Source organism: Sinocyclocheilus grahami, unplaced genomic scaffold (assembly GCF_001515645.1).
Source record: "Sinocyclocheilus grahami isolate Dianchi unplaced genomic scaffold, SAMN03320097.WGS_v1.1 scaffold748.1, whole genome shotgun sequence".
Lineage (NCBI taxonomy): Eukaryota > Metazoa > Chordata > Actinopteri > Cypriniformes > Cyprinidae > Sinocyclocheilus > Sinocyclocheilus grahami.
The window spans coordinates 710,606-737,743 of NW_015505927.1; the positions used below are offsets into that span (position 1 = coordinate 710,606).

At 37.3% G+C, this 27,138-nt stretch overlaps 1 long non-coding RNA gene across 1 annotated transcript; it reads right to left on the reverse strand.

The window, feature by feature from the left end:
* Positions 1-2,242: 2,242 nt before the first annotated feature.
* LOC107560956 (uncharacterized) lies at positions 2,243-25,662 on the reverse strand. Its single transcript, XR_001605783.1, has 3 exons — positions 25,650-25,662; positions 21,932-21,937; positions 2,243-2,420 (listed from the first exon to the last, which is right to left on the reverse strand). It is a non-coding gene; the product is annotated as an uncharacterized lncRNA (long non-coding RNA).
* Between the last annotated feature and the right edge of the window lie 1,476 nt (positions 25,663-27,138).

Below are 27,138 nucleotides of genomic sequence, written 5' to 3' on the forward strand. Positions count from 1 at the left end.
TATTATTTTTTTTTTATTTTTTTATATGGATATTATTTCCATGCAACAACATATATTTAATAAAGGTAACAAAAATACTTTCAACAGCTGCTATTATTTATATATTTTTTATATCCATACAGTCCTACTAGGGTCATCTAAATCCGTTTTCCTAGTTGAAACATACTGAAAGGTCTAATACATACACCTCTTGCACATGTCCAGACATACAGTTCTGTACACATCCTCAAATTTAAATAGTCAGAACAGGAATTCCCAGCCACAGGTGACAAGTTTGCAAACAACGACCATTTATAAACGAATACTCATGAATACTAATGTGATCATGTTGGCTGCACACAGAAAAGTTTCCTCTCTTGAATCAGCTGTGTCCTTAAATTAACCTAACAGGGTTTAATCTTGAAAACACAGTTTGTCTTTCCTGCGCCGCGATAATAAATGAAAACTGAAGTCATTAACTAATTAACCAATAGACGATCTGTCATTCCAACCCACCTAATGATAGTTTAAAGTTATAAGGCATATTTTAAATCACTGCAGAGTCAATACTGCATTTAATTAAGGGTTTGATGGATTACGACACACACCAATTATCAAGAATGTAGCTGCAGTGCGTGGCTTTATGTTCTGAATAAAGTATGTCTTTAAACCAAGGCTTTTTCCATTCAGTATATGGACATTTTACGTAGATCATTAAAAAAAATAAAATTTCAATAACAACTTATGTTGTTATTCTGATATTAGTTTGTTCACAGGCAGAACCGCAGCATTTCTGTTCTCATTCAAGTGTAAAGGCCTTTGGTTGCGGTCATGGCCAAGCTGAGGTAGAGTATAATTGGCATTTTATTTCATTAACTCTAGACCGCTATTACACGCGTAAGGTTAACGGAGAAATAAGCATCTATTAGGACTGCAGCTGCCCTCTTTTCTATTCTGACCTTGAATAGCTCAATATTAATAATCGTTCTTTTAACAATGTAACTACTACAGTCTTTTTTTAATGCCACAGCATTTCTCATTTTCCACCTTCCCTCGGAGGACCTGTAAAATGTGTGACCTTCACTTCCAATGATGGGCAGCAGCTCCCAGTGAAAATAAAAATTGGTTCTGAAAAAAAAAAAAATTATAATAATAAAACACTCCATCTGCACAGCGTCATGGAAATATTTATATTACAGTGAAAGAAGATGCAAAGCACTCATCTTTTTCTACATGTTGCTCTCAGATACATAGTGTTTGTGTACATAACTTCTGTAGCGTCTGGAACACTCCAACACACAATATATATTTTGTTAGCTAGATTTCACAAATACTTTGTAACACCCCAGGACGCCGAACAAGACCCTGGTTTCATGGTAACCCGATACATTTACAACCTTGTGGAATGCGAGCCGATAAAACCTTACTTGTATCACACTTGACGTGTTCATTGTTTGCTCATAACCGGAGTCAATAATCATGCAGATTTATGTTACAAACTTATAGAATTGTACAGTAAGAAAGTTATTTCCTTTAACCAGGAAATTAACGTTCTTAGAATTGACAAGACGGTTGACCCTGAGTGGTCAGCTAAATATCTACAGTGGATCTAAAATATGAATAGTTAATTATAACTAGTTATGGTTAATTATTCATATTTCCCCATGAGCTGATTCGCTACACTTCACAACAAAACAAATCTGAAAAAAACAAACACAATAATAAATAAATACATAAATAGAAACAAATGTTGGTAAACTAATTGCGATAAAATATTTGAAAACTGGACTTTTAATATAAACTCTCTCTCTCTCTCTCTCTCTCTCTCTCTATATATATATATATAGAGAGAGAGAGAGAGAGAGAGAGTATATACGTATATATATACTGAACAAAATTCTATGTACACAAAAGGCCTATTTCTCTCAAATATTGTTAACAAATCTGTCTAAATTTGTGTTAGTGAGCACTTCTCCTTTGCCGAGATAATCCATCCACCTCACAGGTGTGGCATATCAAGATGCTGATTAGACAGCATGATTATTGCACAGGTGTGCCTTAGGCTGGCCACAATAAAAGGCCACTCTAAAATGTGCAGTTTTACTGTATCGGGGGGTCCGAAAACCAGTCAGTATCTGGTGTGACCACCATTTGCCTCACGCAGTGCAACACATCTCCTTCGCATAGAGTTGATCAGGTTGTTGATTGTGGCCTGTGGAATGTTGTTCCACTCCTCTTCAATGGCTGGGCGAAGTTGCTGGATATTGGCAGGAACTGGAACACGCTGTCGTATATACTGATCCAGAGCATCCCAAACATGCTCAATGGGTAACATGTCCAGTGAGTATGCTGGTCATTCAAGAACTGGGATGTTTTTAGCTTCCAGGAATTGTTTACAGGTCCTTGCAACATGGGGCCGTGCATTATCATGCTGCAACATGCTCCAACTGCACACTGTCAGGGAAATATTTATATTACAGTGAAAGCATTCATCACTTTCTATACACAACTCTCAGGTCCGTAGTATTTGTGTAGGTAACTTCACAACAAAATAAATCTGAAAAAAAAGAATGAAAAAAAAAAACTCAAACTCTCATTAAATAAAAAAGACATGCTATTCCACAGTCACACATGATAAACTAATTACGACGACTAGGAGAATGTTAAACTGCTGAGAGAGGCAGAAGCAGCAATGAAGACATTTTGCTTGTGCCTGCACAAGTTAGCGAGTCATACGTTTGGTGGAACCTTTTATCTTTCCATGCTAAAACATTGTTCAGAGTATTCACCTCCCCCAATCCCCTACTGGTGGAACTAGACTTTCAACCCTGACTTCAAACACAAGGAAAAATGGCTTAAAAGGCAGAAAAGTTTGATAGGAAATGTATTTTTCAAGTTTGAAGCTCTTTAGACAAAAGCATGTTCTATACAAGACTGTTGTTTAAATTTAGAAAAATGTCTGGAGGCCAGCGTCGGATCAGAGAAATACTGAAATCACTGAAATACTGTAGTGTACGAAGGTTGATCTCGGATCAGCTACACATAAGGGTGTTAAAATCAAAGGGCTAATCTAGATTAGTACATGTAATGGTTGAGACTAATACTTCCAAACAAATGTTGCTATGTGTGTTCAGCCTCAAGTTAGGGTGACCCAGAAACATCAGAGTCCTGCCATGCCACTGCACCCTTGAGCAAGTCACTTAACCCTACAACACTCCATAGAGACAGACCCTCGAATTAGTGTTCTCTAAGTCACTATGGATGAAATATGTCTGCTATATATTTGCCATATCCCCAAAACACACATTCAGTTTGGAGGCTTTTCATCTGATATTTAATTATAAAAGTAGGTAATATGGAATATCATGTTCAGATTTAGAGTTATTTATAGAGTTAGGGTAAATAAACAGCATGCCGTTAGCAGTTGTTTTTATCTAAAGTGATTTACAGTACACTAATTACAGGAACAAACTCCTGGAGCAACTCGAGGTTAGATGCCTCGCTCAAGGGTGCAAGGGTAATTGCTCATGGTTCAAACATGCAACTTCCCTTAACCCGCAACACAAAACCAATCCCAATAGCACAGCTTCCTAACAGCAGTTCAAAAGGTTGTATACATATCAGGGTTATTATTCTTAATTACAACTGTAGTTAATAAACCATTTTTGTTCATTAAATGAAAGCTGAAATAAATAATTAGATTAAAAACGTATTTCAAGTTGCTGCCAAGGCAACAGTTCTAAGGTTCATTTAGTTGATGCAATAAAAAAAAATCTAAAGTATATCAATAAAAACTATAACATGTCTAAATGTCTAAATATATCTATCTATCTATCTATCTATCTATCTATCTATCTATCTATCTATCTATCTATCTATCTATCTATCTATCTATCTATCTATCTATATACTGTGATAAATGCATGTAGAGGAGGAATGATAACTGCATTTCAGAGATATTTTCAGTTGGCTTTCACAATAATAAATGATGTATATACAGAATGCATATATAGTAACCATATTTTTGCTCCTTTGGTCACTGTGTTCAGATTGAATGATGGACCCTTTAAAATATCCATGGATGGGGTTGCGGTTCCACTGAGATTTGTATTGTGCAGGTGTGTAGAGGCATATTTGTACTACAGCGAAACACTGTCCATCTCACATATATAGATTTCATTGTGAGGCAGAAGAGGAGGTAATCATTTTCCTCCAACATTCACTCCACAACTCAATCCGAGCTGACAATGTAAATCTACCCTCACTCTACTTACAGTAATGCATCAAAAGTGTGGATATCACTGAACGAGATCCACTTTTCATTTGATCAATAGCTCCTGACCGGCCATTTGTGAAGATATTTCTCTCCGAAGCTACCGAGCTGCTCTTCCATTTTAACTCAGAAGGGTTCTTGTTTCTGCAATCTCTTAAAAAAAAAAAAAACAATCTCTCTACAGTCATAGCTGAACATCGAGTGTTACAGACGAATGCAAAAATATAGCCATTCTACAGAAGGAGCCACTTATCTATTGTATAGAATATCATCTCTCTCCCACATAGTCTCCCTCATACAGCATACAGATCAATCAGAAAAACGCCTAAAGGATAAACATAATGAAATATAGTGTCTAATTGTGATAGAGAAGTTCCAAAAGGAAGGTCTTTAAATCTTTGTTGTTTTTCTTTTGTTTCATTACTAAACATCCACTTATCATGTACAAATAGCATGCTTCTTGCAATTTAAAAATATTTTTGTTCACTAAAGAATTTCAATGATAACAATTTACAAAGGGTATAATAACCTATCGATAGATAGATAGATAGATAGATAGATAGATAGATAGATAGATAGATAGATAGATAGATAGATAGATAGATAGATAGATAGATAGATAGATAGATAGATAATATTATAAATAGATAGATAGACAGACAGACAGACACACCAGTGTTACTTTATAATTATCTAATAATAATACTAATAATATACTTTATATTTATATACTGTACTTTAGTAATATTTTATATATAAATATATTTTATTTTTATACATTGTTTAATTTTATTCACATTTTAGCACAATTTGTTACTACTACTTTTGTTTAATTTATTTTTTATTTCAAGTTATTTCAAGCAATTTTACTAGTTTAATTTTAATATCAGTCTGTCACATTTATTTATTATGTTGCAATTGTATACACTTTATTAATTACAATTTCTGTTGGCCAAAACAATTGCTACTTGAATAAATATTATTCAATGAAATACAAATTGAAATATTGAATATAAATACCTTTTTCATTCGGCTGAAAAACTATTAAATAGCCTATGTAACATGAACTGCACCTTTTTCATAGGCAATTATGTAGAGAGAGAGAAAAAAAACATGTTTTTTCAGGACTTAAATAAATAAATCTTATTTACTGGAGTAAAAAGTGTGACAACTTTCCTCATCTCTCCTATCTCCAATATGCCTCTTCAAGATCTCTAACTCATTAATTGTAATCACTGAGCTTTATCTAACTATTAACCCCATTGTACTTGTATATGTATATCTGTGTGGTTCTTAACCAGTGAAGAGGCAAGAAGGCTTAAAAAAAACAAAAAAACAATCACACTTATGGAGGCCATTTAATCAAATCGCTTGATGCCGTTGTAATCTGACAATGTAATTTTATAATTCAAATATCAATGCAACTTTAATTCACCTGCAAAGTATTTCTCTGAGAAACGTAGACCGTTTTAACAAGGAAGTAATTGGATACTGCAGCAGCCATATATCCAAATTAAAAAACACAGCATGCGTGACCCTCACACGACATTTGAATATGACTAAATGAGTCACAGAAGCACTGTCGCACCTGGAGGGTTTGTTAGTGCGTCCAGGTGTGCTGTTGAACTGTATTTTGCACCGGTAAAAGGGCACGTGGCGACCTGATACAACTATATCTGTAAATTAAAGCCGAGGTCAAGGTGAAGCGAGACCAGACGGGCTGTCACTGCAGATTACCCCCGTCTGATGATCTAAGAGGGTCCGAAGCTATCGGGCAGCCCGCTGCCAGAAATGTGTCGTTAAAATCTGAAATGACCAAGCGAGATCCTCTCCTCCTCCTCGTGCCCTTATCTTTCAGAGGTGCGAGCATTTTCTGCAGCGCTTTGAGGTAATGTGCTTATAATGGACGTAAGAATGTTACTCTCCGCTCACGTAGACCGTGTCTATTTCTCATGAAGCTCTAATCATCAAACAGTCTACTGCCTGAATAAGACCGGAGACCATTTTAACATAATGACAACAGGGAAAGTTCTGCCATAGTAAATTTTCGATCTAATTGAGATCATTTGTCTTCGATAACGTTTCAAATGAGCCTTAATGACATTGAGCAGCAGACAGTGTCACATTAAAAGCCTCTAAAACACATGTGGAGCCGTCATTAATTTTTCAATCAAAAGAGAAAATGCTAGGCACAACTCTGCCATTAGATTGCTACAGCACGAAAATGCCTGTCAAAGTCATGACTTCTTGATTTCTCTGCATATTCACCACCGACGGGGTAAAGCCTGACGCAAGGCTTGACTTCTTGTTGTGGTGGAAACAGTTTAATCACAGCATTTAGACCGAGTAGGGAACCAGGCGTCATACGGAGAGCTATTTGGAGAGACCAATGACCCATGGACTGCAATGAACTGTGGGAAATGCCTCCAGTCCGGAGGGACACAGCGTGGTTACTGCGGCAATGCAGCATAAGATGCTCACACACATCAATCATTCCGATGATAGAAAGCGATCAGAAAGATGACACTGGCGTGTTTTTCTCATGTGGCATTGTAAACTAGTCGCACATCATATAGTATAACACATGAAAGCCGTTTATGTCTAGCGTTAAAGGGATAGTTCACACAAAAATGAACATTTTGCCGTGACAAGTTGTTTCAAACCTGTATGACTTTCTTTATATTTTGAAAAATGTTGGTAACCATTGACTTCCATAGTATGGAGAAAAAAAACAATGCTGTTGAAGTCAATGGAGACCAGCGACTGTTTGGTTACCAACTTTCGTCAAATTATCCTATTTTGTGTTCAGCAGAAGAAAGAAAATCATACAGGTTTGGAACAACTTAAGGGTGAGTTAATTAATTTTTTTGGCGGTGAACTATCCCTTTAACTGCATGAGGAGCATCAGTTGTCTCCAATAAGCTGTCAATTACAGAACGGACCTCAAACTCTGTAAGCTGATGGGAGGATTAGATTTGATGTAGGTTTCTTATTACCGCAGGCCATTTTACAGTTCTACTTCAACTTGTTAAGTCAGCAAGGACAGAAATGAAGTGAACACGTACCCCTCTGCTGTTACCCGATTCAATAGTGTCAGCCTTCTTATCAAAGTCACGTCAATGAATGCGTGTGAAACAGCAGGTGTGTGACAGTGACCCACCAGGCTAAAAAGAGATTGATCATGTATCTCTTTGATATTGCATGTGACGCGTTATTAAAACAGTTGCATCAGCGTTTAACATTCGCAGCTGGTATTTCTTCTCGAGGCTTCGGGCTTTGAGACTCAGCTCTGCTAACTTCTTCTTTTCTTTTGGACTTTGCCGCATTAAATGCGATTATTCTGCTGAATGTGACTGTTTCACTTTAGTTAGAGAGACCTAACTTCTCACAGAACTTTCAGCTTTTTATAACAGTTCAGTCAATTTAAAATTCCAATTTTGTCATTGTTTCCTAACCCGTAGGACTACCTGTCTCCATGGAAAACAAACCAGTGATATTTTATGAATCTTTTTGCGAAGGTTGCTCCTTCTTGCCATGCAACTACAAAAGGACTGGAGCTGTCAAGAATCAAAAGGGCATAAAAACTTCATAAAAGTATCATACAATTGGTCCAAATGCATTATATTCACTGACAATGTTTTATTCGCTTCAATCAGTTGATTATAAGCATCAATGTCTGATTTGTGAGTCAAATCATTTATATGAATCAGTTGATTTGGTTCAACAAAACGTAATGATTAATTCACTAATCAGGCTGATCATAAAGGTTTGCAACAACATGAGACTTTTATTTTTGAGTAAACTAAGCAATTCCTTTAGCACTCAAACAAAAAACGAAAGCACTATATAATAAAAAAAGTTTGATTCACTTTTCTTGCATAAAATAGGACTTACTAGAAACAAACGTACATTTTGAAATAATATTGAAAAATAATTTGGAGGGGACCTTTTCTAGAGGCAACAATGTACTACAAAGGAAATAAATTAATAAGACAGGCTCAGATTTAATTATCTGCAGTGACATTGAGTGATGTAAAATGACTAAAAATGTTAAAAACATTAAGTATTGTTTATTTAATGCATTAATAAACAATACACTAAACATTAGCATTACTAACTGACAGAATTTAATGATTTCAGTTAATTAATTAACTGAAGAAGAAAAAACATCTCGGGATTGCAACCATATCTAATTCATTGCATTAAACAAAAACAAACAAACAAACACAAAACTAAGAACACAATAGATAGATAGATAGATAGATAGATAGATAGATAGATAGATAGATAGATAGATAGATAGATAGATAGATAGATAGATAGATAGATAGATAGATAGATAGATAGATAGATAGATGACCAAAAAAAAAAACTACTACGGCTTTATTCTGTGAGGAATTCACTAGGAATGAATTTTGCACATAAAAGCGTTTCTTACACAGACAATTCACTAAAGGAATTCAGTTAAACACCTGCAAATCAGGTCAAAGGCCAACTGTGATCTGGGACGGTACAGCATCACTACATCACTGCTGGATATGTCCGCTTATGATGCTAATCTCCATCATGTGATGAATTACTATAACCATGACAACCAAAAAATGCACACCATCATTTCATTTGCTGCCTGCTTTTTGCGCTTTCATAGTAAAATTGTAAATAAATATAATAAAAATAAATGTAATAAAAAAAATCATTTTAAGTGCTACAGGTGAATTTAAGCATCACAACATTTTAATGTACAGTTATGAAAAATGGATTTGACTATCTCACTATGGATCCAACATTTCACAGAACTTTCAGTGCTTTTCATATCTTTCATGAAGGAATAACATGAAAGCATAACATATAAAGAATAAAAAAAAATTAGTCACTCACACTCATAACGTTCCTAACCCGTATGCCTCCTTCCAGTCTCCATGGAAAACAAGCCAATACATTCCGTTCTGAAGAAGGTACTCTTTTACAAATCATTTTACAAAATTCACTCCTTTTCATGTGATCATAAAGTGACTGGAGCTGTCAAGAATCAAAAAGGACATAAACGCACCATTAAAGTATGGTAAAATTGGGCTAAATGATATATATGCATAAAGTTTAACAGTGTGTATAATAGGGTTATAACACACACACACATACATATATATATATATATATATATATATATATATATATATATATATATATATATACAGATACAAAACCTGAAATTTTCTTCCAAAATTAGCATTTTTATCAAGCTCCTATGTTTATGTTAAGTTATTTCACTTTAATGACAATGAGAATAAACTATTCAATGACATTAAAGTGAATTAACTCAACATAAACACAGCAGCCAATTAAGAATGCTAATTTTAAAGGAAATTTTCAGATGGCTTTTAGAGGGTATACATATATATATATATATATCATATGAAAAATATCTAACTATATATTTTAATATTTTATTTCATCTTACATGCATAGTTAATTTATTATATTTTATTTTTTAATTATTATTATATTTTTCTTTTACTTGGATGCAACACTAGTCAAATGTTCCATATAACAAGTACAACTGTCGAATGTGTTTGGAGAAATATTAATAATGTATGTTAACACTTTTATTAGACATATATAAATGCACAATGGAGGCAGAGAGAGGGCAGATTTTTTATCAATAATGCAAGTCTTATTTGATGTGCTAAGAAAGGTTAAAAAAGGGTATCTTCATAACCCACAAGACAGGAAAAAAGAAACAGCGCGGGAAAGATTAAAGAAGAAGACTCTGTAGTTTTACAGGGTCGTGCCACAGGCAGTAAACAGGTACTCCAGCGTGAGCTCAACGGGGCATGATGAGTGGAACATAGACCAGATGTAGGATTAATCATTTAAGTCATGCGGTCCAAATGTCCCACAGGACGTACTCATCGCTTTTTAAAATCCATCTTAAAAAGCAGAGCAGCTCTCCAGAGATTTGGAGGGTAATAGTCAGATAGGGGCTCTAGAGGTGTTTGGCTATGATGTTAGCAGCCTAACAAGCTGCGCGGGGCACTGGAGGTTGTGGTGATGGCATGGTGTTATGGGATTCTGAACCAATTTGGAATAACAGCTTGATAGATTTGCAGACACTCAGAAAGGCCTCACGGTTATATATTTATATCTAACTGCAATATATTTTTTTTTCATCTCTGTACTTAGTAGTGGTTTTGTTGTGGGTACCGCTAAGAGTTGTCGGCTCATAAGTGATACGTTCAAAAGCCTTGTAAAATAAAACTAAACGTGATATATCTTCTTAAAGACACATCGTCGTGGGAGAGGCGCGATATAACCGTATCATATCATGGGCATTATTGAATGCCACTCTTTAAATGTAATTTACTCCGTAAAAGTCCATAAATCGAATTTACACAGAACTTGCCAATTACTCCGCACAAAAAGGCACTTATAGAGAGCCGGTGAAAATGCATTCTGATAAAGCACTCAGCATCTCCATAAAACTGCTTGCCAACGAGAAAAAAAGCCCTTATACTTTACCTGACTGAGCTCATAAAAAGATTTTATATTTGGCAGATTTGCGAGGTCTCGTGGACCTTGACTCGAGCTACCAGCGAGAACTTCCTGACCTATCGTAAAGGAAGAGAACTACATGTATCTAAAATAACACACGAGAAAGCCTTTTTCAAGCTCTTAAAAAGAGCACAACAACCAAAACCTTGGCCTTGCTCAGTTACCACTAGTCTTGCTCACACACACCACTTATAGCACCAATCGCAAGCTTCATTACACAAACATCGGCAAAGAATGAGCCACATAAGCATCAAAACAGCATTTTAAGTGACAGCCGTGACCTCGTTCGGCACTGCGGAATGACTCTGAATCATTTAAAATGGAGGTGAACGCCCCACTATATTGTAATGGCCATTTCAGACAAAACTCGGCAAAAGAAGGTTGCACAAATTGTTGCATACTTTGGATCCATCTGGGTGATTTTCTTGGGGGAAAACTGTAATTGCCATTCTTGAATGAGGGTTGCTTGCCTCTTTTGAGCGGCAGTAATACACATCCATCATATCTCCCGTGATTATGGGAGCTGCAGATGCCAGTTATGTCATTTCCAGCTTATTGCTGATGGCACGGTCTTCCCGTGCCGTTGATGTGTAATTTGGGAGGTTTAGGAAGGAGAAGACGAGCAGGAGAGAAGTGGTTAGGGCTGATTTAGATAATTGCAGTTTCAGTTGCCAAACTGAAGGCTTGCATTAGTGTCTTACCCAAACGCAAGGGTACGGACAGCAGAAGGTAAATAGCTTTGAGATTACCCAGCTTGTTTTTATTTTGACACACTCTACGGAGTTGAATGAATGACAGATTGTACTCTAAGGCGATAGCTTCATAAATTAAACAACACGGTTTAGCGAAGTAATAGCGCTTACACAATCTTCAAGAGGTGTCTTGTGAATAAAACAAGCATTTTAGACCTACACTTATGAACGCTATGAAAGCCTTATATATACAGAAATTAGAATCACGCCTTGTGAACACACAGGGAACGTGCTGGGATTTCTCTCTCTGATGAAATAAATCGCTTTTAGACTGTGCAAACATAAAAATACATTGGTACTAAAGTCCACTATAGAATCAGTTTGTAAATGGTGTATGCACATCACAAAATCTCCACCTTTTCCAATAAGAACAAGATAAATCACGATTAATTCGATAGCACCATCTAGTGGTAAATTATCTGTTTGTCCTGTATTTCACCTAAATCTTTTTTTGTGGTTTATTACAAAGTAAAAAATGATTAATTATTAGGCAGTCTGAAACCTCAGGCAATTAAAAAAGGTATTAGTGGCAAAAACGTGCATTTATTTATTTATGTATGCATGCATTTATTTATTCATGCAATTTTAATGTAATTTTGTAATTGTAAATGTAAATTGACAAATGTATAAATCTTGTTAACTTTTAATAATATTAAAATTTGTTTTATTTGATTTGATTTATTATTAACATTTAAAAATATATTATTATATCATATAAAATATCATACTATATATTATTATCATTAATAATATATATTCATATTACATTTTTTTAATAATTAAATAAGAAATTAAGCATTTTTAACCTAAATGTTAGCTTATATTATAACTCTGACAACTGTTACTCAGTATTTGAATCTTTTTTTTTTTTTTACAAATGTAAAAATATGTATAAATAACTATTTGTGAATTTGTAAATACAATATTATATTTATAAGAAATATGATCTTTATTATTTCTTAAAATTATATTTATTTATTAAATCATTTTCTGTTTTATAGCCATACTAGACCATAAACGCATGTATGTGACAAAACTGCCAATGTTAAAGTCTGATCCTAAATGCACACAGTCAGAAAACACACCAATTCTAGACGTACCGTGATTGCTGAACATATCACGTTTACACTACTTTCGAGCTCCAAACTAATCTGCATACATTTTCGTTGGATGTTTTTCAGGAACTGCATTGAAATACTAGACCTGCATTTTAACACAACATATTCGGGTGGCCTTGACTTCTTATGCTGAGTTCAGCAGTTACTTGGTGCCATCTTGAGGTGAAATTCTGTATGGTGTGCAAACAATGCCACACTTCAGCAAGGTTACAGGAACATCTGCCGCCACGTGAGAATGCTATGAGCATGATGAAATATCTTTGAAACATGGTTACTGCATCTTAACCTGTAGTACGACTCCTCTGTTGTTCATGGTCATTTTGGTAAGTCGATTAAAAAAAAAAAAAACCCTAACAAAAATATGATTTAGTCAATTAATTTAAAAAAATCGATATTTTAGAAACTGCATATGCGTGAAGCTGATCTAAAACTGCTGGTATATGACAATGTTTAGGTGAAAATAGAAGTTCTGAGAAGAACCTCCATTTCTGAATTCACATTTTTTTGCTGGCTTCAAGGCATAGAAGAAAGGTCTTTTGTGATTTGTGTTCCTCATTTTTGTAAAGAATGGAATCCTGTGATGACACTATTAGGATAGGGAAGACATATACAGATGAACAACATAGAAGACAACAAACGGTCAAAAAATAAATAAAAACATAATAAATGTGACATTTAAACAAAATAAATCTGTCAAAAGCCCTGAGATTGTAGTAATACATTTTCAACACTTTCATGTACATTTCAAATGTCAATGCCAATACTTGTTAAAGGGGTCATATGATGCGATTTCAATTTCTTCTTTCTCTTTGGAGTGTTACGAGCTCTTGGTGCATAAAGAAGATCTGTAAAGTTGCAAAGACTAAAGTCTCAAATCCAAAGAGATATTCCTTATAAAAGTTCAGAGTTAGCCACACCTACCTAATACGTCTCGTTCTAACACGCCTCCACATATCTACGTAACTATGTGGGAAGATTTGCATAATGCCGCCCAAATGTTCATGCAAAGAAAGAAGGCGTAACTTTTAGTCTCACTATAGTATTGTTGACGCTGCAGCCATGTCGTGAAGACACTGTGTGTTTCGTTGTGAAAGCGAAACTACTTTGTTTGGTCTTCCAAAAGAGGACGATATCTGCTTCGTCATGCCTAGATCTGATCTGTGCTGGTAGCTGAGGAAATACATCAACTTTGCGCTGTGGATCGCCAGATTGGTTTTCACCGTGGACGAAGCGGAGTCCAGCCCGGGGTCGACACATGTGGTTGCCGCAAGCCCGCCGCCTCTGCTCACTCTAGCCCCCGGCCTCCACTCACTCAAGGCCGCGATGTGTGACGCTATGTTTCGTTGTGAAAGCGAAACTACTTTGTTTGGTCTTCCAAAAGTGGACACGACTAGAAATCAGTAAAGTTAAGTTGTATTTACAACACTGTTCCAGAACACTTCAACCCAAATATTCAGATGTGTGCAGCACATTTTATGGAGGACCGTTTCCTGATCCTGGTGGAGTAGACTACAATGCCGGCTGTTCTGACTCACGGACTGTAAGTACATTTTTTTATATTTAATGTTTTTATATTTTATATTTATAGTGAGTTTTTTGAGCAGTGTAGAGTAGGGCTTGTTGTTCGTCATTTCTCCGATCACAAATGCAGACATGGTTTTATGTTTACGCAGCGCGATGCAACGCAACGCGTGAAAAGACAGTACAAGTCATTATAATCCATAATTATGTCCCCACTGTATGCAACAAATGCCTCATTTATAATGGGTTTTCATGTTTTTGAATCATCGCTCCGGCCGGACAGGGCATCGTCACAGTATGGTGAGGGGCGTAACATTTCTGTCACACTCTTGAGGTATTCGGCCAATCATAACGCACTGGATAGCTGGCCAATCACAGCTCACCTTGCTTTTCAGACCGATGAGCTTTGTAAAAATCGACGCGTTTCAGAAAGGCGGGGCATAAAGGAGAAACAATAATGTACAGTATGTGGAAAATAATGTGTTTTTTGAACCTTAAACCGCATAAACACATGTCATTACACCAAATACACAAAATAATGTTCTTTTTAGCAACATCATATTGTAGCAAACATCAAATGACCCCTTTAAAAAATATATAATAATAATAATAATAATAATAATAACAACACTTAACTTTCATTGCAGAACCCATTGACACATTAGAGATCAATTAATGCTCTTAAATAATTTAGTTTGATTAAAATGCTTAAATAAATTAGTTTGATTTACTAGAGTCACCTGCAGCATATCCTAGACCTCTTTCACAGCCCGGGATGTTGGTTGTATTAGAAGACCCTTCAACACGCTTTGTAGTGTACCTAGTCGATCAAATCCTGTGAAACATTCATTTGAATCTGAGTCTGTTTTTTTGTTACAGATCAATTAATTAATTAATAACATCACATAATTTGGCAATGCAATCCACTAGAGTGAAACCGATTTGTATGCATTATTCAGTTTTGACACAATATATATTAATTAATATTTGTCATGAAGCACGAAGACATTTAGAAATGTTAATGGGTAATGGCAAAAAATTCAATTAAATGTTTATAAAGCAGCCATTTAGACCTACTGATGGCTTTCTAGTAGTGCAGCCTTGATGAGAATGAATTTGGGTTTCTCCTTGACCTAGAAAGCAGGTCTTTGATTTCATGAAGTGCCTCAATAGATTTGTGCCCAACCATTCATGAATATTGCTCTGCAATCTTTCAACTTGAAAGGTTCAGAGGGCCATGGCCATGGGTTATGACAGTCTTTTATCTTGACGGATCGAGGTTGAGGAGAAATTACGGTTTCTGCAAGGTGCCAACAGCTGGTTTTTCTACCATAAATAGCCAAGGTTTTATGTTTTTTTTTTTTATTCCCTTCTCAGAAGAATTTCTATAATTTAAATTAATAACAATTTGTAATTGTTCTGCTTTCTGCCTCTCTTTGGGAGGGTTAAAATGGATTATCCTTAATTAGTAATTTGTCACTCAGCTGACACTTTCATCCAAAGCGACTTGTGGTAGCCTTATTACAGGGAATTGGAGTAATGATGTGAAAATTCAGCTTTTTCAACCAGGAATAAACTACATTATAAAATATATTCAAATAGAAAACAGTTATTTTAAATTGTAATAATTTTTTCCCAATATTATTGTTTTTGCTGTATTATCTCATTAATTTAATGTAGACTTGGTGAGCATAAACTATTTATTTCAAAATGTTGAACCAAAAACTTTTGTTCAGTGATGCATGTTTGGTCTAAATGGTCACTGGTATGTCGCAACTACATATTTTGTCAAAATTAAGTTCCCAAAATTACCAAAAATTGAGTATGGGTATATTAGACGATGACAGATGGATTTGGCTCAAATTTAGATTTAAATAATGCTCATATTCAATTGAACACTGAATTCACAAAGGAAGAGGTTGATTTCATACATAAAAAACAAACACCAATTTGACACATTGAATTTTGAAAACTGGATGTGCGACAACAGGACAATTGTGTGAGCTTTGCCCCAGGGTGGGTTTTTTGGACTGGGCTCTTGTCGCTTCCGTGCGTGCCAATCAATTGTGTCCAAGGCAGGTTTCAATGGAGCAGAAGGAGCTGTGATGGAGGCTACAGAGTGTGTCTGTATTTAAAAATGGAAGGAAGAGGAGGAATAGAGCCAGAGATTTTCTACCCCAAAGCTATGACTCACATAGTCTAAACCAGTGGTTCTCAACAGTCCCGGGGACCCCCTTCTCTGCACATTTAGCAAGTCTCGCTTATTTACCACACCTGATTGAGATCATCAGCTCATTAGGACAGAGATTCATGAACTGAACCAAAGCCACTGGAAGGCAAGTCTCTTTTATTCAAAAGAAAGAAGAAACCACGACAAAAGAGAATATGGCAGAAACAATGGCTTGGGAGACGTGGACAACAAGGACTGTCAGTACTGCAGAAAGAGTTGGAGGTAATTAAACAGTATACTATATTAAATATTATATATTACAAATATAAATTATAAATATTATATATTATATACTATATATTGTATACAATGAAATGTGGTATTATATGCACAATCTATGCATTTGCTAAATTTATTTCTAGTTAGTTGATTTGATTAATTTGTGGCTTTTCGTGTCTGTTCATGAAGATGCATGATAAGAGTGTTTACACCATCTGCACAGTGATTGGCTAGATTAGTTCCACCTTGTCATTGTGTCACTCACATTATGAGATCACGTGGCGATAGTATCAAACAGGTTTGAAAATATCGTAGCGTCTGTGATAGCTTGAGACAGGTTCGGATCACGTTGCCGATACTTAACGAGCTTCGGCGACCGCAACGAGCACCGATTTGGTCACGATCAGGGGGTTTTGTCGCAGACTGTGGAAATCTGTCTGTGACAGCAAAATCCAGCCAAAAATCCTGTAGTGTGAGCCCAGCTTTATCTGACACACTCAGTTCAGTCCATGGATCTCTCTCCTAATAAGCTGATGATCTCAATCAGGTGTGTTAAATAAGGGAGAAATGCAAAATGTGCATAGCAGGGGGGCCCCAGTACTGGAATTGGGAACCACTGGTCCAAACAAAAATTATCCAATAGATCCAACAATACGTGTCATAACTGAAGGGTTAACGGTCATTCAGACACTGCTTGAGCTTAATTAAATTTCCAATCAATCTATGCTTTTTCTTGTTTGTATCTCTCACAATTTTGTATTGCATTGTACCTTTTTGATTGGCTGAGTTTTCTGATATGGATGCATTATGTTTAGGCCAGTGGTTTTCAACTTATTGATTGTAGTTCTATTCTGATATAACAGAGAGCTGGGATAGAAACAATGTTAAACATAAAAAAAGCCAATTAACCATATAATAGTGCATGGGACAGGCTTATTTTAAAATAGGCTAATTAGCTTTTTAAAGTGAGGAGAAAAGGCTTAGCAGATGTTTTGTGGTTGATGTCACGGAGTCTGTGCATCCAATCAAAGTCTAATGGCTGGTATAAATCATACTTCTGATGCTGTTCATGCATGTACAATTAATTTTTTCAATAAAACCCATGCCAGGTTAATAGTTTTGCATACTGGTTTCCTAAATCAGCATGTATTTAATTAAAACTAAGTGCATGATTATAACAGATTTCATGTCCAAAAGTTCAAAACTGAAGTCGTTTTTCTGTATAAAACATAAATAAACGAATACCCAAATAAATAAATAAATGAATACCCAATTTATGAATGTTTTGCGGTATATTGAAGTGGTATATTTCAAGCCACAATATGTCATTGGTTCCCTGGTGAACAATATGCTCATAACAATAAATGTTTATTAAAAACAGTTAGCAAAACAGTGTGCATAATATAAAATTAATCATTTAAGACAATTCACTGATCAATTCATTGGGTTCTTCATGTTGATGCAAAGAGGCAAAATAATACATATGCACAAGTACATTCAAGGTCTGAATAAACACAAAGTGTGCACTATTAACTCATGAACATAAGATGGCAGTATATGACAAGTTATAAGTCACTGCTTTCTGCTTAAAAAATGTTTGTGCTACAGACATAGTGAAAGATGTATAAAACACCATTTATATTTCAAAGCAGCACATCCTGGAATGTTTTATTCATGAAATACTGTAAATGTTTGAAGAGGGGCTCTTATTCTTTTCCAGCAACTCCCTTCTGGTATTTCTTATTTGAGACATAAGTGACATTTAGATTTGTGTACTTTGTTTTTTTGTCTTTCTATCCATATTTCAGTTTAACCTTGTTCAAATACGTCTTTGTCCTGTCAGACCTGTTAAATTAAGCCCCATATGTTCAGTAGTCACTCTCCTAAGCTGTGCATTAATGTATAATGCACAGTGCTTTGCTAATAATAGCATCAAGTGCCTACGCCAGATGAAATCAAACCAAAATCTTTGGGGAACCTTACCCTTTAAGAGATATTCTGAGGGTGAAACCTTACAGCGAACGTAGATCGATATCACTAAAATTCCCATCTCCCCTGAGTCATATTCTCATACTCAAAAAACAACTGATATTTCAGGAGCCTTATTTCACCTTTTTTCACATACATTCTATAGTCCATAAGAGTATAAGAAACCTGGAACAAATGTATTTTAAAGACAGAAAAGATGCAAATTATATATAGAAAGTTGATGAATGGCTTAAGAAGTGAGAGATGACATTTACAACACCCTCCCCTTTGAACTGCTGATAAAATCAGTTCCATTTTGCAGTTATTGTGGAAAGCAGCTCGGCAGTCTCTTCATGTACTTCCTGTCATTGTGACCGAGTTCAATGCATTAGATATAATAGCTCTGAACCGAATGGCTACTATGGTGATTTCTTTAAAATGTGAACGTAAATGCAATGCAATGAAACAGTAAAAACACGCTGAAAGCATATTTGTAAAGATATGTTGATTAAATTGGTGCATTAGAGGTTAGATTACATGAGAGCTTTCAAAGGCTGTTAAAACCACACTGTGGATTTCAATGATAAAATACTTGAGAGATAGAGAGAAAAAAAAAAAAACTCTCATCAGAAGGTGAATAGAATGCCGAGATTTATACTAGTAACACAAACTGAAAATACTGAGCATAACACTAATAACACCACTTACACTTGACATTGTATTATGTTGCATATCAAACTTTTTTGTGTATATTTGTCAATGAGGGCACATTAATGTTTAGTAAAAATTATAATTTTAAGTAAAAAAATTAAAACAAAAGCGAAAAAATAGACCATAGGAGTAAAAAAAAGTTATTATTTTTTTATATTTAATACACCCTCATTGACTCTGTTTATGTTTTACACTGTTTCCCGCTCATTTTTAGTTTATTCATGTTTTATGATGTTTATTTTCATAACCCCCTTACGAAAAGTAGCCATGGTATACGATAAAAATAAAACCAAAAAAACATGGTTAGTATTCACTGGAAAAAAAATAATTGCCAGAAATTTACAGGATTAAAGATAATTATTTTACAGTACATTACTGTAGTTAGAAATGTACTGTGAAATCAATGCATGCTGGGCCATTTTCTTACAAATGACTGTGAGTGATTTAAAAAAAGTTATTTTAATGATGTCTGATAGATAGATTTGAAAACACAATGATTAAAATCAACAAACTTATTTATTGCCCTGAAGGTCCCTCTCAAACCTCTATTGCCCTTCCATGAATACCGACGCTGGACCGAACCGCTAATTAAACCAGGATTAGGTCCGTGTGTTATGATTAATTACCTCACTGAATGTAATTCAGCTAACACTGATGATCCTCTGCTCATGTGTCATGTTGGAGACTTGAACCATTCATCAAGAGCAAAGGGTCAAGCACAAAGTAGAATGCTGATGGTAAAACCGTGTTTCCTAATTATGTATCATACGACAGCCTCAAGTGGCCAAACTAACACACATACACACAAACACACTTACAGTATACACACACACCTCTCTGTCTCGTTCGACTCCTCATATATACACATTATGATGAACATGTCTTTAATAACTTCATCAGTATGTATGTAAACAGCATTAAGAGTGTGGTTTTATGGCATTATGTTAGTATTAGGACAGCTAATATGTCATGTTATCTTTTAGTCCTTACTAAAAAAAATTAAACCTTTAGTATTAAAATACAAATATCTGAGATCCAAAGAGCTCAGCAGAGAAATCAAGTAAAATGTTATAGTTTGCAGACATTCACTATAGCACTGTGAATCACCCGCTTGTCTTTTCATTACTTATTAAGGCTTTTCACACAGAACCACATAATTGATATTTGTGAATAGGCTCGTGAGGGAGAGCAATTCACAGCAGTCAATAGTGATTCAGTTGGAAACACAGTAATGTCTTGGGTCATTTTATAGCCCACTGCACAGACACAACTGTAATAGTTTCTAACTTGTGTAAAACCACTGTGGGCCTGCAGTGTCAAGCATATTAGGTATTTGAGTACATACATTTAAATTGAGTTGTGATGAATTGGACTGAATGAGGTATTTTCTGTGGCATGCTTTATCTGAACTGAATAAATATTGATATTAGCCTAATCAAAATACTAGGTGACACTTGGTCTGTAAATACATGTGGCAGCTACACATTATGCATACGTTCTTTGGTAACACTTTATTTCGATAGTCCACTTTAGACTTTCTATTAACAGCAAGTAACTTTGCAACTACAAGTCAACTAGCAGTTAGTCGAGTATTAGTAGACTGTCTGCGTAATATCTTCTAACACTTTCTTTGTCAACATTCTACTAACCCTAAACCTACCCTAACAGTCTACTCTGAGAGATAGTAGACATGTAGTTGCAAATTAATGAGAATTAGTTGACATGTAGTTGACATGTAGTTACAAAGTTACTTATAGTTAGTAGAATGTCTAAAGTGGACTATCAAAATAAAGTGTAACCCGTTCTTTTTGTTTCAGTAGTCTAAGCAATGAATGCATGTCTTTCTGCTCTTGTGCATGCATTCTTTCTTTTCTTGACATGGACAGAATGTTGTACTAAAATATGCAACTGCTGTTTAATTGGACTGAAACACCGCTACTGAGTGAAACCGATATCACCATCAGTGTAGTCTGATTGCCGAAGGACTGAATCTTGTGAGTCGGCACTTTATAGTGAATCAAATATATACAGCGCAACTTGTGTAGTCTGATTCCTGAACAAATGACTCTCATGAGTCATTTCTTTAAAGGGAATTAAATACATACAGCACAAGTATAGTCTGATTCACAAAGAAATGACGATTATGAACCAGTTCGTTTAGCAAATCAAACGGCTTACAACTGTGAGACCGTCAGTGTTTGTATTCACTAAAATTAACATTTAGAAACACTTAAGTGTTTTGACAGTAGTATTAAAAAATAAATGTAATATGTTATTGTTATTCAACAGTGAATAGAGAATTGAAAACCTACAGCGCAACACATTTTCAAATTACTGACTCTTGTGAGGTGGTTATTTTTAGTGAATCAAATACATATGACGTAATACGTGCAGTCTGATTCTTTTATGAATGACTCTTATGAGCCAGTTATTTTATTGAATCAAATACATACAGCAAAACAAGTGTAGTCTGATTATCAAACAAATGCCTCTTACGATCTGGTTCTTTTTACTGAAATAAAAACATACAACGTAATAGGTGTAGTCTGATTCTTTAATGAATGACTTTTATGAGCCACTTATTTTTAACTGGATCAAAAACATACAGCACAAGTGACTCATGAGTCATTCTGTTAGCGAATCAAACAGCTTACAACTGTGAGACTTTCAGTGTAGCCTAGTTACTGACTGATTGTTTATATGTTAATGTTTAGTTAAAGAACAATAAAAAAATAATATACAAATTATAAAATCATATAAGAAATAATAAATAACAAAAATAAAAAACGTATAAAAAATAATTAAATATGTTTTAAAGGTAATTACTTGATTACTCTAAAAATACAAAACAATATTCCATGAACAAACTGATGTCTTTCAGCATGTAAGTTGCTGCATTCCATCAAGAACACACATGGCAATGCAACGGATCACAGGCCTTTAATCTATACATACTATGAATTTCAATGAATAAGGCATCTGGATGTGGCACCTTGATTCAAGGATGAACATCCCCACTTGACTGTACACATCCCTAATTGAAGTGAAGCATGACAATAACCTACAGCCATGGTGTTTTCTCTAGCATCATTCCATTGGACAGGTTGTCTATAGTTTGCTTGGCCTCCATACATCATTTGAAACAGAAGGGGCAGCTGTGGTCGTAGAGACAATATCAGCAGCTTTATAAAGGTGCTAGAATGTAAATGGTGTGACTGAACATGAGAATAATGTAAGATGAAAAAATACGCATGTCTTTGTTTTAAATTGAATTTCTTTAGATTTCATTCAGATATTAAATACGCCTGGCAAAGTAAATTGATTAACTTGTGAGATTAATTAAATACGTTTAACTCGGTTTAACTCTGTACATTTAACATTTAAGCTAGTATAATTTTATAATATAAATATCTACACTACTCTATTGATTGATTGGTTGATTGAAGTTGTAAATTAAATAAAGATTATTTGAACATTTCAGTCTTTCTACTTTAAAATGTCATGATTAATGAAATATACATGGTAAACTATCACTAAAACCATAAAACAAATTTTGTTACTTGAAACAAAATAAAAAAGAGTGACACTTTTTATTTTAGATAGTTGTCAGACAACATTAAAATAATACAAAAAACTATACCCAAATAAAAATTAATTAAAACAGTGTAACATAATAAACTGCGTGTGTGTGGCAAAAATGATAAAAACACAACAAAATTACTAAAACTTTAATTAAATAAAAAAAGGGATACTTCCGGCTTCGCTACCATTCGGACATTCTTGCTTACTGCTCTGCGCTTTGCCCACTATTTCTGTACTATTCTCAAATTTAAAAAAAAAAGATTTTTACTTCAGCAGATCAGCACAGTGCTCAAACAACACATTTTTTGGCACAGACACTAAAACTAAAAACTCTTTGGGACTGGAATAATACCACGGAAAAATAAGAATTTGCCTCCCACTGCCAGCAGCTTATATTCCGAAGAAGGGAAAACACAGCTGCCCACATTCAAACAGAAAAAAAAGAAAATGCCTCCTTTTTAATCTACTTGCTGCATGAACTGCTGCAAACTTATACAAAGGATTGCGTTTCTTGAAACAAAGTTACTTGCTGGACTTCCAAAACAGGCAGAACACTCTACCGTCATCATGGACCCCCTCAGCATATAGCCGGTGAGTCCCATGAATCTAGTGAATCTCAACAGTTTATACCAAGTGTAGAGGAACAAGCCGAAACTGATTGTCACACTAATTGATGGCACAAACAGGGAGCGAGTCCCAAAGGCAGTAGAGACATCAGATTGTCACAAGTTTCTCGTATTGCTGCCGTAGCATCCTCTACCCAAGATTCGGCTATGACAAGGCTTGTGAATACTGATATTCTACCACCCCCTATACATCTTGAGAACAGATTTGAAGCAATAATGAATGCGGGTGAGGAATCCCCAAATGTGATTAAACATGGATCAGACCAGCCAGCAGCTAACATCGCTACTAACAGGCGATAAAGGTCAAGCAGACAGCGGATTTCAGCTCAGAGTGCAGCTGAGCCCAGGACACTAATAGTGGGTGACTCCATTATCAGAAACATCAGTATCAGAAATACAACAACATGCTGATTTCCTCAAGCAACAGTTTCTGATATGAACAAGGAACTTTGGAAAATTCTGATGAAGCACAAGACAAATCGAATCATTATCCATGTGGGGAAGAATGATGTTTGGAAAGAGCAGTGAGAACTCCTTAAGAAAGACTTCAGTGGATCTGCAGCTTAAAAGGAGTCAATTTAATCAACAACTTCAATCTTTTCTTGGGCCATAGACAACTGTTTAAACTGGATGGCCTCCACCCAAACAAACTTGGTGCAATAGTGCTAAAGGACAACATCTACTTCTCCCTCCATCATCCTTCAGTAGTGTGTGTCAAACTACTCAACCTGAATGGCACACACACACCTGGACAGAGTGACGACAGGATTTTATATCAGCTTCCGGGTCATCATGTGGTTAACACATCCCACAAGGACTCTGAAAACACCTCGCAGCCACAACAAGCACTGCTCATGGACACCATCCCGGCTGAGCCCTGCCCACAGAGCTCATCACAGACAGACTGTGATGTATCAGAACAGCTCCAAGACTCAGCACCCAAGGACGACTTTCTGGAAAACAGCCAGGGAAGCCAGGACAACATATTTCTGCCACCGTAAAACATCAGAGCCACATCCCTGCTCACCAGACACATTGTTTGCAGGACTGTTAGGAGAGGTGGAGGTGTAGCTGTTCTATTTAAAGATGTCTATCAATGCAAGCAAGTGTCATTTGGTCAGTACTTGTCTTTTGAATATCTAGGGATTGTGTTGAAAGGTGATCCACGCATTCGGTTCATCACTATTTACAGGCCTCCAAAATACTCTCCAGCCTTTGTTGAAGAGTTCACAGAAATGCTATCAATGATTTCCACAGAGTTTGACTGTTTTGCTATTGCAGGGGATTTTAATATTTGCATAGATAATGCAGAAAGCAAAACTTCAAAATAAATTATAACTGTTTTAAACACTTTTGACCTGATTCATCACAATTGTAGAAATACTCTAGTTCCCTTTCAGTCGGTCACTCTCGACGTCACGTCAGATGACCGATGAAATTGGGATCTCGCTTAGAGGGACCAATCTACTTCGAGTGTAAACTAAATGAGCCAATGCACATTGGCATGCGATTATTTCATCCAGCTGCTGCTGATCACAGCGTGAGTATAAGTAGGAAGCAGATGCAGCGAATATTCAACTTTTTGCTTCGGAGCCGAGCGATCACATCGTTCTGCTCCCGACTACTCTACTGAGAGAAGAAGACTGAACGAGTTCAGCGTGCTCTTGGAGAGCTCTTCGTGTTGGCGGACGGCGCTTCAGCGGTGGTGGTTTCCCATGTCAAGTGGGTTGCACACATAAGGCTGCACTACCCCCTGTTTGTGTTGCAGATGATCATCTCCCCTGTCCAGCAGGCTGGACCCTCCCGGGGGGTACCACCTGTTTATTCCGAGGCTCCCACCGATGATTGGATGTCGATTGCAGCATCGGAGGGTGAGCCAGAGCTTTCTGGAGAGGAAGATTCGGCTGCGCTGCTCTCCTCCGGGACCGTAGCAATGCCTGAATCGGATCCAGAAATAATGGCTATGCTTTCCCGGGCCGCCGTAGGGGTAGGGCTCGAGTGAAGACTTTCACCGTGTCCCGAGCCCTCAAGGTTGCACGATCGGTTCTCGGGGTGGTCCGCGCTGGTTCTCAGCGCCCCACCTTGGTGCCTTTCTTCCCGGAGGTGCATGAGGAGCTCAACAGGTCGTGGATGGCACCTTTTTACTGCCGGAAACTGATTTGCTGGATCCTCCTCCCTCACCACCCTCGATGGTGGGGCAGCTAGGGGGTTACTAGGGTCCCCCCAGTGGAGCAGTCGGTTGCGATGCAGACAAAAAAAAAAGCTGTGTCCTAATACCGCCTCCAACCGGCAGGGAGAACCGTGCCTCCCCTCCCCGGTCTGTAGGTACTCGACTGGCCAGCGATGCCTATACGACTGGTGGAGAAGCTGCCTCCACCTTACACGCTACGGCGTGATTGCAAGTGCACCAGGCCAAGGCACTGAGGGACTTGCACGAGGGTGGTCACGACCTGGAAGTTCAGAGAGAACTCCGCACCGCGGCGGACCTCGCGCCATGAGCGACGAAGGTTACAGCGCGGTCTGTAGGTCGTGCGATGTCCACTATGGTGGTCCGGGAGTGCCATTTCTGGCTGGCTGACATGTGTGAGACGGACAAGACACGATTCTTGACACGGTGGAGAACACAGCAAAGCTGTGCCGTGGAGCCGGTCGCAGGGCAGCCGCCCCGCCCGTCCAGGCCCCCTCCAACCTGGTGGCAAGCGAGACAGCAAGAGGCCCGGAGACGGGCGACCCAGAGGTGGAGGGACGTGCTCTTCAGGAGATAGTAAGCACACCACTCCCTCCCCCGGAGGAGGGCCGGGTGGAGAATCTTTTCATATTTTTCCACCACTGACCTCTCGGTCAGGGTACCCAAATTCTTGACAAAGAGCAATTCCTCTATTTCTGGGTCCCCAGAGGGGATGGGGGTTGTGGACGATCTAGTGCGTATCACACTCACCCTCCTCTCTCGCCAGTGAGCAGCAGTGGGCGGATCGGGAGGACGAACCAACGGACTACCCACGCACCCTCTGCTCGAACGCAGGTCAGTGTTACACACACCAGACCCCACCTCGGACCGGTTACGAGACGCCCGGGACGGGTCCCTGCATTTTTCCGCGATGCCCCACTGCGGGTACGCCTGTAGTTCCGTTGATGCCAATAGCGCGGTGTCTGGGAGCCTGGTTGAGCTACCCAGCCCGTCTGGATGGCTCCTTCGAACAGTCAGGCTTGGCTATGCGATTCAGTCGCCCGGCGTCCCCCCCCAAGTTCAGTGGCATCCGCTTCACAACAGTGAAGGTGGTTTGGGGACGTTTCAGAGCCGCTCAGGTAGACCTGTTTGCCTCTCCAGAAACCTCTTACTGCCAGTTGTTCTTCGCCCTGACCGAGGGAACACTTGGCACGGACGCACTGGCACACAGCTGGCCGCGGGGCCTTCGCAAGTATGCATTTCCCCCAGTGAGCCTTCTGGCACAGTTGCTGTGCAAGGTCAGGGAGGACGAGGAGCAGGTCCTGCTGGTGGCACCCTATTGGCCTTCCCGGACCTGGTTCCCAGAACTAATGCTCCTCGCGACAGCCCCTCCTTGGCCGATTCCTCTGAGGAAGGATTTACTGACTCAGAGACGGGGCACCC